The 11,825-nt window shown below is 53.2% G+C and overlaps 3 non-coding genes across 3 annotated transcripts; 1 reads left to right on the top strand and 2 right to left on the bottom strand.

The window, feature by feature from the left end:
• On the bottom strand, positions 1-73 carry trnat-ugu (transfer RNA threonine (anticodon UGU)). The gene has a single exon. It is a non-coding gene; the product is annotated as a tRNA-Thr (tRNA).
• Positions 74-6,589: 6,516 nt separating this feature from the next.
• trnat-agu (transfer RNA threonine (anticodon AGU)) lies at positions 6,590-6,662 on the bottom strand. Its single transcript has one exon. It is a non-coding gene; the product is annotated as a tRNA-Thr (tRNA).
• A 3,952-nt stretch (positions 6,663-10,614) lies between these two features.
• trnat-agu (transfer RNA threonine (anticodon AGU)) lies at positions 10,615-10,687 on the top strand. Its single transcript has one exon. It is a non-coding gene; the product is annotated as a tRNA-Thr (tRNA).
• The last annotated feature ends 1,138 nt before the right edge of the window (positions 10,688-11,825 follow it).

The raw sequence follows: 11,825 nt of genomic DNA, 5'->3' as shown, positions 1-11,825 counted from the left end.
AGGCCCCAGTGAGATTTGAACCCACGACCCCTGGTTTACAAGACCAGTGCTCTAACCCCTGAGCTATGGAGCCACCTGTAACAGTAGCTCATGTTTGCTTCTTACTATTGTTAACAAGGAGGTGGGGCCCGAATATAATCATTCTTGGTGATTCATCCCTGTACAATCATTGGAACATGATCGTTTCTCTGTCTCTCGAGAGGGAAGGGGAGAGAGGAGGAAAGGGAGAAGGCGAGAGAGAATGGTGTGGTGAGGGAGTGGGAGATCGACAGAGAGGAAAGTGGAGAGTGAGAACGACAGAGGGGGGAGTGAAGGAGGCAAATGGACAGAGATCGAGGTGGAAGGACAGGGAGAGAGAAATGGGGAAGGAGAGAGAGCAAGGCACAGGAGAGACAGAGGAGGAAAGAAATGGAGTGGGGGAAAGGGAGAGAAGAACAATAGAAGGCAGTGAGCGAGATTGAGAGCCTGTAGCTTGAGGGTCAGTCTCAGAGCTGAGCTGTTTAACATTTATGATTAAAGTCCTTGTTAATTGATGGTGAATTTAAATACTGAGCTAATTGTGAGGAGACCCCAGTGAGATTTGAACCCATGATCTCTGGTTTATTACACCAGGGCTCTAACCCCTGAGCTATGGAGCCAGCTCCTCTGGACAAGTCAGGGGAAGGAGCAGGAAAGAGAGGGGAAGGGAAATGAGAGAGTGGAAGGAGTGAGAGAGAGGGGGAAGGGGAGAGAGTGGGGAAGGAGTGAGAGAGAGGGGGAAGGGAAAAGAGAGAGAGGGAGGGGAGAGCGGGGGAATGGGAAAGAGAGGAGAGAGAGGAAGAGTGAAAAGGCTGAGGTGGAAGGGGAGAGAGGGAGGGGAGAGTGGGTCGGGAGGGGAGAGAGGGAGAAAGGGAGAGAGGGCGAAGGAGAGAGGGAGAGGCGAGGGAGGGGGAAGGGGGGAGAGGGGAATGAGTGAGAGACGGGGAAAGCGAGATAGCAGGAAAGGGAGAGAGGGTAAAAAGATGTAGAACGGGTCGTGATGGGGAAGGGAGTGGGGGAAAGTGAGAGTGAAGGGAAGAGAGGGGAAGGGGAGGCAGGCAGAGAGGGAAGTGGAGAGTGAGAAGGCATAGGGGAAGGGGAGAGTGAGAGGGGGCCGTGAGATGGAAAGGAGTGAGCGAGAGATGGGAAAAGGGAGAGAGAGTGAAGGGGGACGAGAGAGAGAGGGGGAGGGGAAGGGAGAGTGAGGGGGGAGTGGAGAGAGAGAAGTGGAGAGAAGGGAGGGAAAGAGAGATGGGACTGGAGAGAGAGGGGGAAGAGGAGAGAGGGATAAGAATGAGAGAGAGGAGGAGGGAAGGGAGAGAGAGGGGTTGGAATGAGAGAGGGGAGGTGAGAGAGAGATGGGGGTGGAGAGAGGGGGGGAAGGGGAGAGTGAGAAGGCATCATGAGAGGGAAAGGAGTGAGAGAGATGGGAAAAGGGAGAGAGGGGGAAGAGAGAGTGAAGGGGAAGGGAGGGAGATAAAATAGCCTAAGGCAACTCAATCACACTCTGGCTCAATCTCTCTCTGTCTCTCTCTCTCTCTCTCTATCTCTCTTTCTCTCTCTCTGTCTCTTTCGCTCACTCTCTCTGTCTCTCTCTCATTCTCACTTTCTCTGTGTCACTCTCTCTCTGTATCTTTTTCACTTTCTCTCTGTCTCGTCAGCGGGAAGGGTAGAGAGAGAGGAGGGAGGGGAGAGAGAGGGGAAGAAAGGCAGAGGCAGAGAGTGAAAAGGGTAAAGGGAAAGTGAGAGCGAGAGGGGAATGGGGAGAGGGAGGGGGGAAGGGGAGCGAGAGATGGGAAGGGGAGAGAGAGAGACGGGAAAAGGGAGAAGAAAAAGTGAAGGGGTACGAGAGAGAGGGGCAGGAGTGAGAGAGAGAGAAAGAGGAGGGAAGGGAGAAGGGATAAGGGGACAGAGAGTCAGAGTGAGAAGGGAAGATTGGGGGAGAGGGGAGAGCTGCAGTGGCAGGGTTGGTTTCATATTTATAATTAAAGCCCTTGCTAATTTAAATACTGAGCTGAGTAGGACTCAATGAGATTTGAACCCACTACCCCTGGTTTACTAAACTAGTGCTCTAACCCCTGAGCTATGGAACCACCTGCCCTAGGTCGTGGGTCATTCCACAGTTAGTGCTGTGTGTTTGAAGAATGAGGAGGGGTCAGTGAAACGCTCAGATTTTGTCTCATCCCCCAGACTCCTGCCTCCGTCTCTTCAATATTCGCCTCTCAACATCGATATATCGGGTCTTTCACGTAGTAAAACATCCCAAGGCAACTCAGTCACACTCTGCCTCAATCTCTCTGTATCTCTGTCTTTCTGTCTCTCTGTCTCATTCCCTGCCTCTCGCGCTCTCTCCGTGTCTCTCTCACTTATTCTCTGCTTCTGGATAAGGGAGAGAGAAAAGGAGAAGGAAAGAGATAGAGAGGGAGGGGGAAGAGATAGGGGGGGAGGGGAGTGAGAGGGGAGTGAGAGGGGAAGGAGTGACAGAATAGGGGGAAGGGAAAAGAGGAAAATAAGCTTGTTGTTCCAGAGCGACCAGTTCCAACTGTCACAAGACAGAGAGTGGAGAGCACCAGTTCCCACTGTCACAGGACGGGAGAGTGGAGGGCACCAGTTCCCACTGTCACAGGACAGAGAGTGTAGAGCACCAGTTCCCACTATCACAGGACAGAGAGTGGAGAGCACCAGTTCCCACTGTCACAGGACAGAGAGTGGAGAGCACCAGTTCCCACTGTCACAGGACGGGAGAATGGAGAGCACCAGTTCCCACTGTCACAGGACAGAGAGTGGAGAGCACCAGTTCCCACTGTCACAGAACGGGAGAGTGGAGAGCACCAGTTCCCACTGTCACAGGACAGAGAATGGAGAGCACCAGTTCCAACTGTCACAGGACAGAGAGTGGAGAGCACCAGTTCCCACTGTCACAGGACAGAGAGTGGAGAGCACCAGTTCCCACTGTCACCGGACAGAGAGTGGAGAACACGAGTTGCCACTGTCACAGGACAGAGAGTGGAGAGCACCAGTTCCCACTGTCACAGGACGGGAGAGTGGAGAGCACCAGTTCCCACTGTCACAGGACAGAGAGTGGAGAGCACCAGTTCCCACTGTCACAGGACAGAGAGTGGAGGACACCAGTTCCCACTGTCACAGGACGGGAGAGTGGAGAGCACCAGTTCCCACTGTCACAGGACAGAGAGTGGAGAGCACCAGTTCCCACTGTCAAAGGCAGAGAGTGGAGAACACCAGTTCCCACTGTCACAGGACAGAGAGTGGAGAACACCAGTTCCCACTGTCACAGGACAGAGAGTGGAGAGCACCAGTTCCCACTGTCACAGGACAGAGAGTGGAGAACACCAGTTCCTGCTGTCACAGGACAGAGAGTGGAGAGCACCAGTTCCCACTGTCAAAGGCAGAGAGTGGAGAACACCAGTTCCCACTGTCACAGGACAGAGAGTGGAGAACACCAGTTCCCACTGTCACAGGACAGAGAGTGGAGAGCACCAGTTCCCACTGTCACAGGACAGAGAGTGGAGAGCACCAGTTCCCACTGTCACAGGACAGAGAGTGGAGAACACTAGTTCCCACTGTCACAGGACAGAGAGTGGAGAACACCAGTTCCCACTGTCACAGGACAGAGAGTGGAGAGCACCAGTTCCCACTGTCACAGGACAGAGAGTGGAGAGCACCAGTTCCCACTGTCACAGGACAGAGAGTGGAGAGCACCAGTTCCTACTGTCACAGGACAGAGAGTGGAGAGCACCAGTTCCCACTGTCACAGGACAGAGAGTGGAGAGCACCAGTTCCCACTGTCACAGGACAGAGAGTGGAGAGCACCAGTTCCCACTGTCACAGGACAGAGAGTGGAGAGCACCAGTTCCCACTGTCACAGGACGGGAGAATGGAGAGCACCAGTTCCCACTGTCACAGGACAGAGAGTGGAGAGCACCAGTTCCCACTGTCACAGAACGGGAGAGTGGAGAGCACCAGTTCCCACTGTCACAGGACAGAGAATGGAGAGCACCAGTTCCAACTGTCACAGGACAGAGAGTGGAGAGCACCAGTTCCCACTGTCACAGGACAGAGAGTGGAGAGCACCAGTTCCCACTGTCACCGGACAGAGAGTGGAGAACACGAGTTGCCACTGTCACAGGACAGAGAGTGGAGAGCACCAGTTCCCACTGTCACAGGACGGGAGAGTGGAGAGCACCAGTTCCCACTGTCACAGGACAGAGAGTGGAGAGCACCAGTTCCCACTGTCACAGGACAGAGAGTGGAGGACACCAGTTCCCACTGTCACAGGACGGGAGAGTGGAGAGCACCAGTTCCCACTGTCACAGGACAGAGAGTGGAGAGCACCAGTTCCCACTGTCAAAGGCAGAGAGTGGAGAACACCAGTTCCCACTGTCACAGGACAGAGAGTGGAGAACACCAGTTCCCACTGTCACAGGACAGAGAGTGGAGAGCACCAGTTCCCACTGTCACAGGACAGAGAGTGGAGAACACCAGTTCCTGCTGTCACAGGACAGAGAGTGGAGAGCACCAGTTCCCACTGTCAAAGGCAGAGAGTGGAGAACACCAGTTCCCACTGTCACAGGACAGAGAGTGGAGAACACCAGTTCCCACTGTCACAGGACAGAGAGTGGAGAGCACCAGTTCCCACTGTCACAGGACAGAGAGTGGAGAGCACCAGTTCCCACTGTCACAGGACAGAGAGTGGAGAACACTAGTTCCCACTGTCACAGGACAGAGAGTGGAGAACACCAGTTCCCACTGTCACAGGACAGAGAGTGGAGAGCACCAGTTCCCACTGTCACAGGACAGAGAGTGGAGAGCACCAGTTCCCACTGTCACAGGACAGAGAGTGGAGAGCACCAGTTCCTACTGTCACAGGACAGAGAGTGGAGAGCACCAGTTCCCACTGTCACAGGACAGAGAGTGGAGAGCACCAGTTCCCACTGTCACAGGACAGAGAGTGGAGAACACCAGTTCCCACTGTCACAGGACAGAGAGTGGAGAACACCAGTTCCCACTGTCACAGGACAGAGAGTGGAGAACACCAGTTCCCACTGTCACAGGACAGAGAGTGGAGAGCACCTGTTCCCACTGTCACAGGACAGAGAGTGGAGAGCACCAGTTCCCACTGTCACAGGACAGAGAGTGGAGAACACTAGTTCCCACTGTCACAGGACAGAGAGTGGAGAACACCAGTTCCCACTGTCACAGGACAGAGAGTGGAGAGCACCAGTTCCCACTGTCACAGGACAGAGAGTGGAGAGCACCAGTTCCCACTGTCACAGGACAGAGAGTGGAGAGCACCAGTTCCTACTGTCACAGGACAGAGAGTGGAGAGCACCAGTTCCCACTGTCACAGGACAGAGAGTGGAGAGCACCAGTTCCCACTGTTACAGGACAGAGAGTGGAGAACACCAGTTCCCACTGTCACAGGACAGAGAGTGGAGAGCATCAGTTCCCACTGTCACAGGACAGGGAGTGGAGAACACCAGTTCCCACTGTCACAGGACAGAGAGTGGAGAGCACCAGTTCCCACTATCACAGGACAGAGAGTGGAGAGCACCAGTTCCCACTGTCACAGGACAGAGAGTGGAGAACACCAGTTCCCACTGTCACATGAACATCCGGTCGTGCCCGCAAAGGAAGTGGAGTGTGGGAAATTGCACGCTGCTTCCATTGAGGGGTGGTCAGGCCAATTCTGCGGCGGGAGCTAAAATTCCCAGCCCCAGAAAGTTACCGTCCCCAAGGTGGGGGCCTGTGCGGGGAGGCAGAGGCAAGATGAATGGAGACAGGGGTGGGGGCTTGAGGGACAGGAGGGGCCACATTGCAGCGAAGGTCTGGGGGGGGGGGGGGCGAAGTGTGTTGGACGGTCGGGCCTGGGGGCTCTGTGCCTCGATGCAGGGAGTTTTCGGGTTGACTGCGCAGATGGCGATTAGTGGATGTGGTGTGGTTGGCTTCGCGGGGGCTGGGTGCTCGACATCCAGGGGTGTTCGGCATTTGGGGAGGATTCTGACGGGATGGGCCGTGTTGGGGGAGGGGAGTGTACCACTGTTGGATGGGTCCCGAGCCGGGGGCAGGGTCAGGGGGCGGGCTGTTTGGGAGACACATCTTCACTCGGGGAGTTGTTGGTCTGTGGGGTTCTCTGCCGCAGAGAGTTGTTGATGCCAGTTCATTGGATATATTCAGGAGGGAGTTGGATGTGGTCCTTGCGGTAAGGGGAGGGTCAGGGGGTGATCAGTCAGGTATTTAAACTCGAAACTAATTTTGAGTAGGCCCCAGCAAGATTTGAACCCATGACCTCTGATTTACCAGACCAGTGCTCGAACCCCTGAGCTATGGAACCACCTGCTCTGGTAAATTCAGGGGCAGGAGCAGGAAAGAGAGGGGAAGGGTAAAGAGAGAGTGGGAAGAGGATGGAGTGAGAGAGAGGCGGAAGAGGGGAGAGAGCAGAAGGGAGAGAAATTAAGGGAAAGGAGGGCAAGACAGGGAAAGCGAAGAATCAGTCGGAATGGGAGAAGAGAGAGAGAGAGAGAGGTATTTAAATACTGAGTTAATTTTGAGTAGGCCCCAGTGAGATTTGAACTCACGACCCCTGGTTTACTAGACCAGTGCTCTAACCCCTGAGCTATGGAACCACCTGCTCTGGTAAATTCAGGGGCAGGAGCAGGAAAGAGAGGGACAGGGAAAAGAGAGAGTGGAAGATGTTCTGTCTTGAATCAAGAGTCAGATGAGATACTGCAATCCCAAAGTAAGGTGTGACCTTCGTCCTTTATCACAGGTCTCCAGAGTGCCTCACCAGCCTGTGAGGCTTCCTTAAGTACAGGTGCTCCCAAGGGATTGTGGGATCCCTTGGGACTCCAGGAGATAAGCCCTCTGGTGGTCAGGCATGATAATTACAGGTTTACATTCGTAACAACACTTGCCCCCCGCCAACCCCTGCCCCAAAGTCAATAGTGTAACTATATACAATGTGAGTCGATCTGGGACCTTCCTTGCCCTGGTTGATCGTCTCGGTGCAAATGCTGGTGTCGGTGAATCATTTGTTGGGCCCTCGCTGGGCTGCTGTGCAGCTGGCCTTGCTGGACTGCTGGGGGGTGATGGGTTCTGCTTCGTGGTCAACCGCTGGGTCGGTTGCTACGTCTGTGTGTTGGACGGACGGTAGAGTCTATTGTGGGTTGTTCTGGATAGTCTGTAAATCTCAGTTTGATTTGGTCCAAGTGTTTTCTGCAGGTGAGTCCATTTGCGAGTTTGACCACAAACACCTTGCTCCCTTCTTTGGCCAAAACAGTGGCAGCAATCCACTTGGGACCTTGTCCATAGTTCAACACAAATACAGGATCGTTTACTTCAATTTCGCGTGACACATTTGTGCGATCACGTTATGTATTCTGTTGAAGCCGCCTGCTCTCTACCTGTTCGTGTAGATCAGGGTGGACTAACGAGAGCCTTGTCTGAAGTGCTCTTTTCATCAGCAGTTCAGTGGAAGGGACCCCGGTAAGCGAGTGGGGTCTTGTGCGGTAACTGAGCAGGACTCGGGACAAGCGAGTCTGCAGTAAGCCTTCAGTTACCCTTTTCAAGCTCTGCTTGATTGTTTGAACTGCTCGTTCTGCCTGACCGTTGGACGCTGGCTTAAACGGGGCAGGCGTGACATGTTTGACCCCATTGCGGGTCATGAATTCCTTGAACTCGGCACCGGTAAAGCACGGCCCATTGTCGCTTACAAGGACATCAGGCAGGCCGTGCGTGGCAAACACGGCCCGTAGGCTTTTGATGGTGGCAGCGGACGTGCTTGCCGGCATTATCACACATTCGATCCATTTGGAGTACGTATCTACAACCACTAAAAACATTTTTCCCCAAGAATGGGCCTGCATAGTCGACATGAACCCCAGACCACGGTTTGGAGGGCCAAGACCATAAACTTAGGGACGCCTCCCTGGGTGCGTTGCTTAACTGGGAACATGTATTACAGTTGTGCACACAGGACTCTAAGTCTGCATCGATACCGGGCCACCACCCGTGGGATCTGGCTATCGCTTTCATCATTACAATGCCTGGGTGGGTACTGTGGAGATCACGAATGAAAGTGCCCCTGCCCTTTTTTGTCATACCTACCCAAATGCCCCACAGGAGGCAATCTGCCTGTCTAAACATTTCATCTTTGTGTCGCTGGTATGGCTTTATTTCTTCGATCATCTCTAACGGGACACTAGACCAACTCCCGTGGAGCACACGGCTTTTTACTGAGGACAGTAAGGGGCCCTGGCTCATCCAGGTTCTAATCTGTCGGGCGGTGACAGGTGATTGCTCACTCTCGAATGTTTCCATTACCATAACTAAATCTGCGGGCTGTGTCATCTCCACCCCGGTGGTGGGCAATGGCAGCCTGCTGAGAGCATCGGCACAGTTTTCTGTGCCTGGCCTGTGGCGGATGGTGTAGTTGTATGTGGACAACGTGAGCGCCCATCTCTGGATGCGGGCCGATGCGTTCGTATTCATCCCCTAATTTTCAGAAAGGAGGGATATAAGTGGCTTGTGGTCGATTTCCAATTCGAATTTGAGCCCGAACAGATATTGATGCATTTTCTTTACCCCGTAAACACACGCTAACGCTTCTCTCTCGATCATACTGTAGGTCCTCTCGGCCTTCGACAGACTTCTGGTTGCATAAGCAACCAGTTGCAATTTCCCAAATTCATTAGCTTGTTACAACACACACCTGACCCCGTACGACGACGCATCACATGCTCGTACCAAACGTTTACATGGATCGTACAACACAAGCAATTTGTTTGAACATGACAGCTTCCTAGCTTTCTCAAAGGCATTTTCTTGGCTTTTACCCCAGACCCATTCATCTCCCTTACGCAGTGGAGGGTGCAGGGGTTCTAACAATGTGCCAAGACCCGGTAAGAAGTTACCAACATAGTTCAGGAGTCCTAGAAACGACCGCAGCTCCGTCACGTTCCGTGGTCTCGGTGCCTTCTCGATTGCCCCCGTCTTCGAATCGGTGGGCCTGATGCCGTCCGCCGCGATTCTTCTCCCCGGGAACTCCACTTCAGGCACCGGGAAAACGCACTGCGAGCATTTCAGCCCGAGCCCCACACGATTAAGCCGACTAAGGAGCTCCTCCACGTTCTGCAAATGCTCGACGGTGTCCCGACCTGTAACCAAGATGTCGTCCTGGAAGACCACGGTGCACGGGACCCACTTCAGCAAGCTTTCCGTGTTCCTCTGGAATATCGCCGTGGCTGATCGGATCCCAAACGGGCATCTGTCGTAAACGAAAAGACCTTTGTGCGTGTTGAGGCAGGTGAGGCCTTTCGAAGATTCCACCAGCTCCTGCGTCATGTAGGCCGAGGTCAAGTCCGGCTTCGTGAATGTTTTCACCCCCGGCCACCAGCGTGACAAATAGGTCATCAGCCTTTGGTAGCGGGTATTGATCCTGCAGGGAGAAACGATTGATAGTTACTTTGTAATCACCACAGATTCTGACGGTGCCGTCTCCCTTGAGGATTGGAACGATCGGACTGGCCCACTCATTGAATTCGATCGGCGAAATGATGTCCTCTCGTTGCAGCCTGTCCAGCTCAATGTCCACGCTCTCTCTCACCATGTAAGATACCGCTCTCACCTTGTGATGGATGGGTCACGCCCCCGGAATTAAATAGATCTGCACTTTTGCTCCTTGGAACTTCCCGACGCCTGGTTCGAACAGCGAGGGGAACTTGCTTAGGACCTGGGCACATGAGGTGTCGTCGACGGATGTATCTTTCCCAGCCAGCTCCTGCCGAACAGCGTGGGGCCATCGCCCGGTACCACCCACAGTGGTAAATCGTGCACCGCTCCATCGTAGGAGATCTTTCCGGTAGCACTGCCGATTACGGGAATCAGTTCCTTTGTGTACGTTCTAAGTTTGGTTCGAATGGGAGTCAGGACTGGCCTTGAAGCCTTGTTGCACCACAACTTATCGAAAGTCTTTTTGCTCATTATGGACTGGCTCGCGCCCGTGTCCAGCTCCATGGACACCGGGAGCCCATTTAATTCAACCTTCAGCATTATCGGGGGACACTTTGTGGTAAATGTGTGCACCCCATATACCTCTGCCTCCTCAGTCTGAGGCTCTGGTTCATCGTGTTCCGCCGTGGATCTGTCCTCCTCTGCAACAAGGTGGTTTGCAGGATTAGCAGGGTTTGCAGCTCGTCTGCACATACGTTGGAGGTGTCCCATTGTTCCACAGCCCTTGCAAACGTACCCTTTGAAGCAGCATGAATGGAATCGATGATCACCAAGATCACCACAACCTCTGTTGTCGAGCTACAGTACGCGGACGACGCCTGAATCTGCGCACATTCAGAGGCTGAACTCCAGGATATAGTCAATGTATTTACTGAGGCGTACGAAAGCACTGGCCTTACACTAAACATCCGTAAAACAAAGGTCCTCCACCAACCTGTCCTCGCCGCATAGCACTGCCCCCCAGTCAGCAAGGTCCAAGGCGTGGCCCAGGACAATGTGGACCATTTCCCTCCTCATTCTTCAAACACACAGCACTAACTGGAGAATGACCCACAGCCCAGAGGAGGTGGCTCCATAGCTCAGGGGTTAGAGCACTGGTCGAGTAAACCAGGGGTTGTGGGTTCAAATCTCACTGGGGCCTGCTCAGTATTTAACTTCACTGTCAATTAACAAGGGCTTTAATGATAAATATTGAACAGCTCCCAGACTGACTGTGGAATGATGGGCTCGTTCTTGACCACATTTAAAAAGTACTGAAAGTGCTGCAACTGACAGACCTCGAGCTGGAAAGTGGGATGAGGCTGGGTTGCTCTTGGCTGGGTGGCGTGGATACGATAGGCCGAATGGGATTCTGCCTTTCCCTTACTCTTTTTCCTTCTCACTCAATCTCTCAACCTGACTTTCTCTTTCTCTCTCACTCTTTGTCCTAACATCATCAGCAGAGGTGTGACATATTCACAGGGCACATGCTGAATCTGCCTGACCCAATTATGCTTTTCCCAATGGCCTGCTCCTGAAGGAGTGAGCGAGAGGGGGGAGGGGGGAGGGGAGACTGCGAGGAGGAAAGATGGGCAGAGAAGAGAGAGGGAGGAAGGGGAAAGAGAAGTTAAATGGGAGAGAGGGAAGGAGTGATAAAGAGAGGGGACGGAAAGTAAGAGCGAGGAAAAGGGAAAAGGGAAGAGAGAGAGAGAGGGAGAATCTGAACGGAAAGGATAGAGAGACAGATATTGAGACACTGAGCTAATTTTGAGTAGGCCCCAGTGAGATTTGAACCCACGACCCCTGGTTTACTAGACCAGTGTTCTAACGCCTGAGCTATAGAGGCACCTACTCTAGTACTGTATGTTTGAAGAATGAGGAGGGGTCTGTGAAACGCTCAGATTGTGTCTCATCCCCCAGACTCCTGCCTCCGTCTCTTCAATATTCGCCTCTCAACATCGATATAGCGGGTCTTTCACGAAGTAAAACATCCCAAGGCAACTCAGTCACACTCTACCCCAATCTCTCTGTCTCTCTGTCTCTCTCTCTCTTTCTCTCTCAATCTCTCTGTCTCTCCATCTCCCTGTCTCTCTCATTCTCTGTCTGTTTCTTTGTCTCTCACTCTCTCTCTCTCTCTGTGTCTCTCTCACCTGTAAGGGTACACCTATTTTTCTTGGAACAAGGCACAGGAAGGGACCACGAACAAACTGTTTTAAAGTAAAAACGTTTGGACTACCTGGGAGGGGGAAGGCAAGTGGTGACACATCACCCATTAAAAGCAATGGTTGAGGTCAAGGACT

This window comes from Pristiophorus japonicus, unplaced genomic scaffold (assembly GCF_044704955.1).
Source record: "Pristiophorus japonicus isolate sPriJap1 unplaced genomic scaffold, sPriJap1.hap1 HAP1_SCAFFOLD_536, whole genome shotgun sequence".
Taxonomy (NCBI): Eukaryota; Metazoa; Chordata; class Chondrichthyes; family Pristiophoridae; genus Pristiophorus; species Pristiophorus japonicus.
This window is presented reverse-complemented; position numbering and strand designations above follow the sequence as displayed.